We start from the raw sequence: 12164 nt of genomic DNA, 5'->3' as shown, positions 1-12164 counted from the left end.
TTAACTAAAATAGTTAAATGAAATATTTTTTTTAAAAAAACCCAAAATTAAATCGACTATGTTAGCAAGGTCAACATGAGAAACTTAAAATATTGGCTTCTGCAGCTAACTCAGTCATCTTCACCTTCGTTTTCCTGTTTGTTCATAATCTGGAAAAGAAAAACAAGCTTTCCTGCTTTTTTGGGCCCAAATGATTTCTCAATTTGGAATGAATTAGTCCAAAGAAAGAAAATATTCTTTCTACACCGGCAGAAGAAACTACTGCTGTTAAAAGTGAGATTATCACTTTAACAGTCTCTGAATCCCAGTGCTTAAGTGACTACTACCAGTTCACTGGTGTGACTTTCTTTAAAACATCATCAGCAAACATATATTTCCTGAATGGTTCACCCTTAGCTCTGAAGTTTATTATAGTTGGCATTATGGAGGGATGATTGCTGAATGTCCATGTCATAGCCAACTCCTCTTCTTCAGTAGTTAAGGTTTAACCCTGGTACTGAGTATTGAGAATATTTGCAAGAAAATGAGCTGGAGATAGTGCTTGTCCCATCGTTTTTAGTAATTTAACTCTGTCATTGTGTATTTCTCTTTTGGGTTCTCAGCCACATGGAAAGGAGAGTTTGTTGCATAAACAAACCAGGCAATTTTTTCATCAATTACCTCTTTTTGTAATCTGCTGGTTCTTATTACAAACTTATCTATGGTTGTTTCTGGATGATGGAGATTTTTTTTTTCTTGTTGCTAAAGGTGATATATTGTGGCTATGTGACATACAGGATGTGACTGAAACACTATAATTGGCAGATAACTCTGAAACTATAGAAAACAACTGTGATCTTGAATGTGGATAGTCTTCAGAATCCTGTATGTTGAGGATGGATTCTCCTAAACAAAAGAAGTCAGTGCAGTTATTTGATTATTATTACCATACTTCTCATTTAGTATTACTCATTGCATTCACTGATACTCAGTACTACTTTAAAGGTGAAATTGTAAAAGAAGATCTGCCTATTTCAGCTATTTATTTTTTTTATCACAACTGGATCTAAAATGATAGTACCATAGAGTAACCCAAACATGAGAATTCAAGCATAGTCCAGAAGGAAGAGAGGCAGTCCTTAAGAAAGAAGTATGAAATAAAAAAGTTTACCAACCTGAAGATCCTGCATGTTCAGACATGTTCCTTTCATCATCTTCAATGCAGCTTCCTCCTGAGAAAGAACACTTCTCATGATGTTGTTTCATTCGGGAAACAAGGCTTTGCATTTCTTTGTTGCACTATTTGCATTTTGCACGCATGCCTGTCTTACCCACAGGTAGAGGAACTTCATTAAAATATTCCCAAACTGGGTCTCTTTTACGGCCTGCTGCCGTTATAGGTTTTCCCATCTAGTGAAAGAATGATCTGGTAGATCTCAAATCAGTGAAGGCTACGCTCAGAAAGACCTCAATACTTCTGGAATATGCTGCTCAAACAGTTTTACTTTTGTTTCTACTGCCTGTCCCTTCCTTCTCACATTTATCTCCAGACATCTTCTCCTTGTCCAGATCTATTCCGCCCCAACAATCTTCTATTCACTGAACTTTTTGAAACTTTGCACTTTTAGAGAGAGGTAAGGGATTGACTCTGTGTACACAAATTTGCAGAGGGACAGTAGGGTTGAGGTCTGTTATTTCTCACCTCTCTATATTATATATTTATTTAAAACATTTTTGCTGTTAACAATCATGTTATCTCTGGAGACACAAATCCACAGTTTGAGAATTGAAAAACTAAGCATCTCTGATGTTATCTTCTAGACTGAGCACTGAGTCCCATTGGGTAGATAGAAAGATTAACCTGAATAATCTGTACAGAAGCCTGTGGAACCTCATAAGATTGAGTCCCTAATCCATGAACTATTGGAACTCATTTACAAAACTTTTCTTAAACATTATATGAATATATTGTCTCATACTATATAATTAGAATTTATAATCTCTATTCCATGATGAAATATCTTTGAGATATAATGAATCTTAATTAAAACTATCTTTAGATAGGTTTTTTCCTCAAAAAGCATTTTATCCAAAAAAATCCAGTTTAAATAAAAAAAAATCTGATTGTTTTGATTTAAAAAAAAATTATTGATTTTTATCCACCCTGCCAGTGACCCATCTAGTTCAGTGTCCAGTCTTCATCAGTGGCCAGTACTAGCTGCTTCAGAGGAAGAACTCCTGCAGTTGACATGCATACTGCAGCTTGAACAATAGGGCTTTTATATACATTGTTTAATAGTTAAAGGCTTTGAAGGGGAACAGCAGTGTTTAGTGGATAGAGCTCAGGGCTAGAAGTCACCAGACTTGATCTCTAAATGCAGCTGAGATGCCAACTCCCTGTAGATTCCTCCTTTCACCAATAAAATGGGGCTAATATTTACCAGCCTCCCAGGGTATTGTGAGCTTGAATGTTTGTAAAGTATTTTGAGAGCTTCAAACGGAACGTGCTAAATATTATTTAATTAGTCTATATTGGTAATCTTAGATTACGTCCACTTAAGAAGTCACTATTAATTTAAATTTACATACAGGAATAGCAATTTAAAAAGCTCTCTTTTAGGCTAGTGAGTCCTAGCTTAATGTACCTCAACATGCATTAGGGTCAGAGTTGAAAAGTGTGTAAATATACACTTTGATTTTCACAGTGGCACCCTGCTGGTACTTGTTTGGGAATCTGCTTGTTTTTCAGTGCATGATACTTAATCTTGAGATAGTAAAAAACATTAATACGATGAAATATTAATTACACTTCTGGATCTGTTATAAATTCTGACTTCTGTATTGATTACATTTTAAAAAACACACAGCACCAGAAAACAGTTATCTTAGTTTTCAAGTTTTTGCTTTTCGGTGCTTCATTTTTTGCCATTAGCACGTTTGGAAAATATTTTGAAGTCAATGGGAGCTACAGATCTGTAGCACCTTTGAAAATTAGGCCATCTGCTAGTTTAATTGCTGATACAGAGCCAACATGGAGACATTACACGATAATGAAGTGCTATTGTGTGAATCAAACAACTTTCAGAATGTTATATTTCTAAGTTATCCCATTTGTTACTTTTGCATTGCTACAACATTAACAGTGATTTGGCTTGGGGTTTTGTTGTTTCCTCTACCCCATGAAATAATAATTTTTTTAAAAATGATTCCCCCCCGTCCATATGCACACCAAAAACAACAACAACAACAAAAAACCCAACAAACAATCCATGTAAGAACATTTTATTTTAACAATTTCTATTGCTCTCTCTGTAGAGTTTATGAAAGGGAAAATACTGTTGGTTGACAGTATCTCAGTTTTGCATATTGTTACTGAGGAGAGAGGTGGTCAGCTTTTGTTAAAGTCTAGACTGCTTTGTTTGTTGAGACAAATGCACCAAAAGTAGTGTATGTGTGTGTGTGGGGGGGAGAGCATAACAAAATATAAGGGAGTGTTCAACCCCTGTTATTGTTGCTTGCAGTTGAGCATAGGAACAGCACAGGTATGGAAATGTATTAGCCTCTCTTTAATTCAGCTTTTGAGGTATCATTTCTACAATGGCTCATGGTCACAATAAAGGGTATATTTGTCCTAGATGATCATGCTAGACTCTTCTTAGACTGAATGGGGAGAGAGAGAGAGAGTTGAGGGGTGGATGGATGAAGTGGCAAATTGACACCTTAGGTGTACATCTCCACACGATAAAATGGCAAATTGAGCGTGAGGTGTACATCTCCAGAGTTGTTCAGGAAATAGTTATGGAGGTGGTGATGCTGTCAATTTCACTTTCCTGATGGGATGTTGCCAGAGCATCTTTTAGGATCAGAAGGAAGAGGGGCCGAATGGTGCAGTGGTATGTCTTCTAGTCATTGCACATCGTAATATTGACGACCATGATGTTGAATGTAGTTGATATAATGGTGGTGATGAGGCTGCCTGCCACACTCCTAGCTCACTGCCATGCTGGGTAAATGTCCACGGGGGCTGGCAACCTTGTGTAACTAAAACTACCCAGTCAAAACAAGTTTCTGATGGCCCACACGTGGGCACTTCCTTTCATCTTTGGAAGGTTCTAGACTGTTGCCATCCCAATTGTGTAAGTTTACCAGAAGTCTTCAAACCCCCCGATCTCAAGAGTCCTTTCAGTTTAATAAAAACAAAATTGAATCGTGTTACATTTGGTCTACGCTTCTTTCAACAAGAATTTTACCCAGTGATATAGGTTTTATTAACATGATCTTCCGCCTACCTTTTGCCCAATTTGAATTTTTACCAAGAGTAGAGTTTAAAACAAACGTGTCTAATACCAGGTGACCATTATTTTGTTTTTTTATTTTATTAGTAATGGAAGGTGTTTTTCGGTTTTGGTTTTTAAAAGTCTTATTCTAATTGAGGGATTAAAGTGATTTTATGTACAGGCAGTCTTATATCCAGAGAAAGTTTTTCTAGGGAAACCTCAAAAGCCATATTCATTTGAGTATTTACAGAAATTAGCAATGCAGTCAAAAATTTCCATTTTCTGTTAAACGTAAACTAGAGAAACACACATTATAACAATATAGGGAAAACAGAAAAAAGGAAGGACAGGTGTTTAGGCCCTGTCATAGGGTCGGATGGTCCTTGAAGGGATCCCACTTGTGACTAACTAGCTGCGTCCCAGGTGATGGGTTTGTGGCTAGGTATCAAGTGATAGCCTGTAGATTACTTGGCCCTTAGTTGAAATGGAAGAGAGACCTGCAGGGAGCAGGTAAGCTCCTGTAGGAGAACCTGGATCAGAGGAAAAGACCTAGGAAAGGGCTCGGCTGCAAGACCTGGTTTATCTGTTTAGGTTGGACTGATTTGGTTTTTAGAAATAAACCCATACCTGAAGAAAGGAACTTGCATTCTGCTGCTTTGATGTCCTGGCTGGTGAGTTAGCCTGTTGGTTTATAGATCCTGACTCAGCAAAGTTCTTAAGCAAGTTCTAATTTTAACCATATGAACAGTCCCATTTACTTAAGTGCTTTGCTGGATCAGGACCTTAGAATTTAAGAGACTTTCCCCATTAAAATGTAACATTAACACTTCAGGTCAGATTTTGGGAGCTAAAACTTTGGGACTATCTAAGGGTACGTCTACACTTACCTCCGGGTCCAACGGCAGGCAATCGATGTTCTGGAATCGATTTATCGCGTCTTGTCTAGACGCGATAAATCGATCCCGGATCGATCCCGGAAGTGCTCGCCGTCGACGCCGGTACTCCAGCTCAGCGAGAGGAGTACGCGGCATCGACGGGGGAGCCTTCCTGCCGCGTCTGGACCCGCGGTAAGTTCGTACTAAGGTACTTCGAATTCAGCTACGTTATTAACGTAGCTGAATTTGCGTACCTTAGTCCGAAGTGGGGGGGTAGTGTGGACCAGGCCTAACATACTTATTAGAACTTGCTGAAATTTGGCTTTATGAAGATGGAGCAGTTTGCAGCTTTTCTGCTGAGTTTAGCAGCAGTTATTTGTGTCCTCAATGTTGCTGATATGCAACAAAGGGTCTATTTTGCTGTATTTAATGAGTTTTCTTAATTTTCTTTTTTTAAACATGTGGGCATGTTCAGATATATAGAATGTCTCAGTAATTAATTTTTACACTCTCTGAGGTACAGTACCCAGTTTCCTATTTTTTTAATTGGAGGCACAACCATTTAAGTTGTAGAGTGAAGGAGAGTCTAAGCATATTGTTAGTTCTTCTAGCAGTGAAACTATTTAAAAAAATATTTTTAAGATATAGCCTGGGGACACTTCTTTAACTGGTTGGAAAGTAATAGCAGATTAACAGTAAAATTAGTTTAATATTATAAAAATTTGTTTCATGTAAGAAATTTGAATCACATGCAGTTAGAAAATTGCTTACTCACTACAATGGAGAATTTTGCTTTGAAGTCACCTTGTATTTAAAGCTTTGAAGTTTGATTATGAAGACTTTACTTTTTTTTTTAGTTTATAGGGTTTTTATAAAGTTCTTTTTTTAGGGCAGGGGGGAAAGCAACATTGTGAAGTCCAAATATTGGGGTGAGATAGTCAAGCTTTTAGGTCAAATAACATGTTAGAAGCAATACCGGGTTGGTAATAACCAGTGCTTAATTTGTAATGAAAGAAGTGCTGGGGCTCAAGCAATTAGGTGCCAGGGCTCAAGCAATTTTTTTACCTTCATAACTGATACAGCAAGCCTAGAGGTGCTAGACCCTGAGCATGTGGGCAATACCCCCAGCCAGACACCTGGGAAAGAATTCTCTGTAGTAACTCAGAGCTCTCCCCATCTAGTGTCCCATCACCAGCCTTTGCAGATATTTGCTGCTAGCAGTCACAGGTTGACTACATGGCATTGTAGGCTGAAGGCTCCATTGCCAAAGCAAACGGGGATAACAGACAGCTCTGTCTTGTATCATTAGACAAATTAAAAAGAGGTGATTGATGACCTTTAACCAAATAAGACACTCAAGGATAAGTATATAGGGCTGATATGACCTTATAAAACTAATTTCCAAAACCAAACCTTACTCAGATGTGTCTGAGGTACTCTCCCCTCCTCCCCCACCAGTCGAAGGCTTGCTGAAGTTCCAGAGAAAGCAACACCAAAGAAGAATTGCTAGATTAACATTATTAATCAAATTCAGAATTCTTCTGATACTATCAGATTGGTGCCTGCCAGCAACAAACCCAGATTGGTCAGGGTGAACATATTTGAAAAGAGGACACTCTCTGTGTTTTCTAGCATCTTAGCATAAATTTTAGCATCCATATTAATTCAAGAAATAGGTCTGAATGATGCACAAGTGGTAATATCTTTTCCTTCTTTAGAAATTACCACAATTTTTGTGTCTTTCCATGAATCTGGAATTTCATTCCCCTGCAATGTACCATTAAGCAATGCAGTTAAAACAGGGACCAACACTTGCTTTAGGGCTCTATAATATTCTCCAGAAAACCCATTGGTACCAGGACCTATATTGGATTTTAAATTCTTAATTACAACTTCAACTTCCTCTGCAACTTCATCCTCTGGCACCTGAGGTAGTTTCACATTTCTCAAACATCTATTTATAAGTTCAGAATTTGGATGTTCTGAAATGTACAAACATAGCAAATGTTTCAGAGATCTGTTTGTTGTCAGTTACTGAATCTCTTGTTTTATTTCTAATCAGAGGGATGGCTGATTTATCTTGTTTCTTTTTGAATTTTCTGGCTTAAAGCCTATCAGGTTATTGTTTTCTGTTTAATATATCTAAGTGTTTGCTCAGCCTTTCCTGTTTGTAACATATTAATCTTCTTTCTCATCTCATTTATTTTCTTATACTCTTTTAGATCCTGTAGATTTATGTTTACCTTTCAAAACAGAAAGTTCTCTAACCAAACTCTCTTCTTCAAGAACTTTCATCTTTTTTCTGTTCTGATGCTTCAATTATAAGGATCCCCGTCATTATCACCTTTCCAGCACCCCAGGGAACACTTTTCTTGATTCCTTCCTAATCATTTTCTTCTATTATTTCTGAAAATTTTCTTTCAGCTATCGAATTCTAAGGGGGTCAAACAACAAAGCTCTATTCAACTGCCTGGCCCTTTGTTTTTCTGCTGAGTCTCAATATTTTATATGCAGAGGCATGATCAGATCAAGTTATAACTCCCAGATTAGCTTTTTAACCAAATTAGCCATGGTCCTAGAAACAAAAATTATATAAATCTGGAATAAGATTAATGAGTAGCAGAATAATATATATAATCCCTGACATCTGGATTAATCTCCTTCCAGAAATCCACCAGATCATCATTTTCTAAGTGATTCTACAAATTTTCACTTGCCCCTCCCAAAGACACTCTGTATACAGTCTGTCTGCCACGGGGGATTAAGCATCTTGTTAAAATCCCCCCCTCCTCCAATATTAGTAGCGCCTTCCCTAAAACTTCCTAAGGCTATGTCTACGCTAGCACTTTTGTCCGTAAAATGTTTGTCGGTCAGGGTGTGAAAAAACACCCTCATGATTGACAAAAGTTTCATTGACAAATGCGCCAGTGTAGACTGCGCTGTGTTGGTGGGAGATGGTCTCCTGCCAACATAGTTACTGATGCTCATTGGGGGTGGTTTAATTATGCCGGCAGGAGAGCTCTCTCCTGCTGGCATAAAACAACTACCCGGGAGACTTACAGCGGCACAGCTGCAGCGGTACAAGTCTGTAGTGTAGACATGGCCACAATCTCTTTAAAAAGCAACACAGAAAGAAGCTTGACCTTGCTTGGCAGCATTTACATTGGCTATGGTGAGAAGTTTACCTTTCAAGGCTCCCTTAATTAAAATATATTTGCCCTCTGTATCTGTGAGTTGTGCTGAAACAATAAAAGCTGTTCACAATGATGCCCAAGTCTTTAAGTTGTTACAGTGAATTCTGAGCCCGAGTAGTCCAAATTATTCCTTCCAATGTGTTTTGCTTTAGTCAACATTAAATTTCGACTACCATCATTTTACTTGTTCAGCTAGCAAATAAAACCCAAAATCTTTCTAGCAATCTTCCAGTCTTCAAAATACAATAAAATAAAATAAAAGGAATGATGGATGAGTCATCTGCTGGTTGTGAGATTAATATTAGGCCCAGTGTTGTTTGAAACACAATTTAATAGAAGGAGTGTCTCGTGGATTGCATCTAAACCCTCTAAACTGGGAACACATAACACCCCTGTGGCAAATGGAGTAATTGTTACCACGGAAAAAAATATTAAGTATTTCAGTACTTTCAGTTTCTCTGAATGTGATTTACTTCAGGAAATAAGAAATGTCAGTGCCATGTATCATCCAGTTGTCTACAAATCTTCTGTGTGTGGTTTGCAGACTGACCATGGTCCATGCACCACAGATTAAGAAGTAGTATACTTAAGTTCATGGAAGATACGTTCATCCAATGGCTATTAGCCAAGATGGTCAGGGACACAACCCCATGCTCCAAGTTTCCTTAAACCTCCAGCTGCTAGAAGCTGGGCCTGGACAACAGGGGATGGATCACTTGAAATTATCCTCTTCTGTTCATTTTCTCTGAAGCACTGGCACTAGCTGCTGTTATAAGACAGGATACAGGGCTAGATGGAAACATTGGTCTGACTCAGTATGATCGTTATTATATTCTTAATTTCTTATGGCAAGCTGTCTGAGGCAGGGGCTATCTCTGTGTCACATATTTGTTCATTGCCTAGGCAATGGGGCTGGTGCTTCTAAGTGCTACTGCAATATAAATATTAGTGCAGTAGACCTAGTTGTACAAGTTAGAGTTAAAGGAAAGTCTGGCACATTTTGCACCAGATACATCAAGAAGGAAGGTTTAGAATAGTTGGTTAAAGTTCTGGCAAGTAAAACTTTTTTGTATTTTTGTCTTCAGGAGATGATAAAGACATAGCACACATTGCACAGGATGAAACCATATCTAACTGTAATTTTTTTAGTATTGTAATCTTAGAACAAATGTTTCCTTCCTCCGAGAACAACACACAATTCGTCTGTGTATATCACAGCAGAGTGATCATTGCTAGTAAAGAAATAAAATATCAGTGTATTCCATTCACAGTGTTTTATTTGAATCCACTGAGGTGGATCAGGACACACAACGTACTAGATGTCCCTCCTCTGTTAAAATCTCTATTTGCTGATGTTCAAAAGTTAGTTTTCAAAATCTCATCTTGGTTAAACTCCATCCTTATTAACTCTAAGGTCTGACCACATGAGAATGAAATATACTGTCAGATTAAGAATTGCAATCTAGCCTTTTATGTACTATTCCTAAAACCATTATATGCTCATCCTTGCATTAACTGTCAGAGGCTATGGATAGGAATGACGAGGTGGCTGAGGTAATCTCTTTTACTGAGCCAACTTCTGTTGGTGAAATGGACATGCTTTCAAGCTCTTCTTCTCAGATCTGCGGAACTCGAAAGCTTGTCTCTCTCACCAACGGAAGTTGGTCCAATAAAAGATATTACTTCACCCACCTTGCCTCTCATATCCTGGGATCAATACGGCTACAACAATACTGCAGACAATTTTGATAAGAATAACAATTTCAGGGATATTCTTTTCATCTTAATTCACAGTGTATAAAAAGGGATGAGGTGAAACATCTGAAAGGAGAACACAGTAAAGGTGTATCTGGGGGAGTGAAAGGAGGAAGACCAAGGGTGACAGTAATAGGAACACAAGGTTGCATATGGCAGCAAATTGTACAATTTGGAGAATTCATAGTGTTTCTTTGTAAATAAGTGAGCAAAGTATTTCAGTGGTGGGTAAAATGACTTATATGTGTTTTGTGTGTCTATAATATTTCTAACTCTAATCACATAGATCTATAATATGTGATTCTGTATAGTAGACATATGCTTTTATATCCCGGGGATGGGGATCCTATTGGATGAAAGATGCTATATATAAATATTGAAGCATTTCTCCTTTTAAATGTCACTCTTTTGGGGATAGAGTATTTAATATTGGAAGAGTAGATTCTGTTTGCTTACTGGGAATATCTGTACAACTTTATGCTGATGTACTTTTAGTTGTGCTTTGAGTATCCCACAGTGTCCTGCCATGGTAAATAAGAGACCTACTAACCCCCTTTATCTTTTCACACAGCTTTCTTCCTGTTGTTCACTATTATCATTATTAGCATCTTTATTATTATTGATTTATAAAGCTCACTTTGGGTGTCACAGTGCTTCAAAAAGAGCACAACAAAGCAGAGCATTAAACAATAAGAACACATTTAACACTCAGATAACCAACAGGGAATGGCTTAATAATCTAAGCATCATGTTTGAAATAAGTCATTCTAAAACTACAGCCTCATTTTTCAAAAGTGACCAGTGATTTTGGGTGCCTCAATTTTTGGATGTCCAACTTGACTCTTTAAAGGAGCTGATTTTTTTTAGAGGGCGAGTAAACACTTTCTGAAAATCCGGCCCTTTGAAGGTCAGGTTGGGCACCCAAAATTACTACTCACTCTTAAAAATTTAAGACCATGTGTTCAAATCCCATTTTTATTATGAAGTGTTTGTATTATAAATATAAATAAATAAATTAATGGAGATATCTATCTCCTAGAACTGGAAGGGACTTTGAAAGGTCATCGAGTCCAGCTCCCTGTCTTCACTAGCAGGACCAAGTACTGATTTTTGCCCCAGATCCCTAAGTGGCCCCCTTAAGGATTGAACTCACAACCCTGGGTTTAGCAGGCCAATGCTCAAACCACTGAGCTATCCCCCCCACTCCTGTTGAGGTACTGTTTGTCTTTGACACTGTACAAACATGTTCACCCCTATGCAGAGTGCAGCCATGTGAGATCTTTGCCCCACTGAAGTCTGGTATTGCAAGATGTATTTGACTCCAATGGGACTACTCGTATGAGAAAAATCAAATATCTATATGTGTTTTCAGGATTGGGAGCCTTATGCCCTATTTAGAGGCCTCCTGTGGGTCTTTTGCCCAGATGGAAGTTTCACCCTTAAAATCCACTTCTGAAAATCTTCATCCTTCGAACAATATTAGCCCCTTTCAGAATCCTTTTCAGTCCAACTGATCAATTCTCATATGACAACAAAAATGCCCATTAAGTAAAGGTTTGTGGTCATGTTTCAGTTTTATGAGGAAATACTAAAACACAGGTTTGGATGTTTGGTCCCCAAAAGAGGAAAATGTTACCACTGCATTGTTCTAGTCTTTACCATATGTTGGTGGGAAAATATACCTTTTATGAAATAATTTGAGATTCTAGGAATGGGAAAATCTAGATGTAGTCTTTCAGGTCTTTGATTTGTTGAGCTGTGAGGTCTGGACTTGCGGGGTTTATCTGGCTGTTTGCTTCAGGGAGATTGGGTCCTATTCATTAATTGCAGTTACATTTTTTTAATGTGTGTACGTGCACATAGAGCACAGAACAAGGGCACTTTTAGAAATTAGTGCTGTATGTGCTAAAAACAGAACATGAATCCTTGTTCTGAAAAAGGGGGTTGGTTTTTATGTTACTAAAGTACTTTAAATTTTTGATGGTTCACAATAGTACTAAAAAAATTGACCAGTTCTGGTGCAACAGTCCTGATAACTTAGTGGTGGGTTTTTTGGGGGGGGGGTAAACCTTAAAAGGAGCAAG

General features: G+C 37.8%; 1 protein-coding gene across 1 annotated transcript in view; it reads left to right on the top strand.

Moving 5' to 3' along the window:
- SLC36A4 (solute carrier family 36 member 4) overlaps positions 1 to 12164 on the top strand; it is a 214724-nt gene that overhangs the window by 79155 nt on the left and 123405 nt on the right. The gene's annotated exons all lie outside the window — the stretch shown is intronic.

The sequence above is a fragment of the Terrapene carolina genome, unplaced genomic scaffold (assembly GCF_002925995.2).
Source record: "Terrapene carolina triunguis isolate 2854851 unplaced genomic scaffold, T_m_triunguis-2.0 Scaffold97, whole genome shotgun sequence".
NCBI lineage: Eukaryota > Metazoa > Chordata > Testudines > Emydidae > Terrapene > Terrapene triunguis.
Note: the sequence above shows the minus strand (reverse complement) of the source record. Positions and strands in the feature narration are given on the sequence as shown.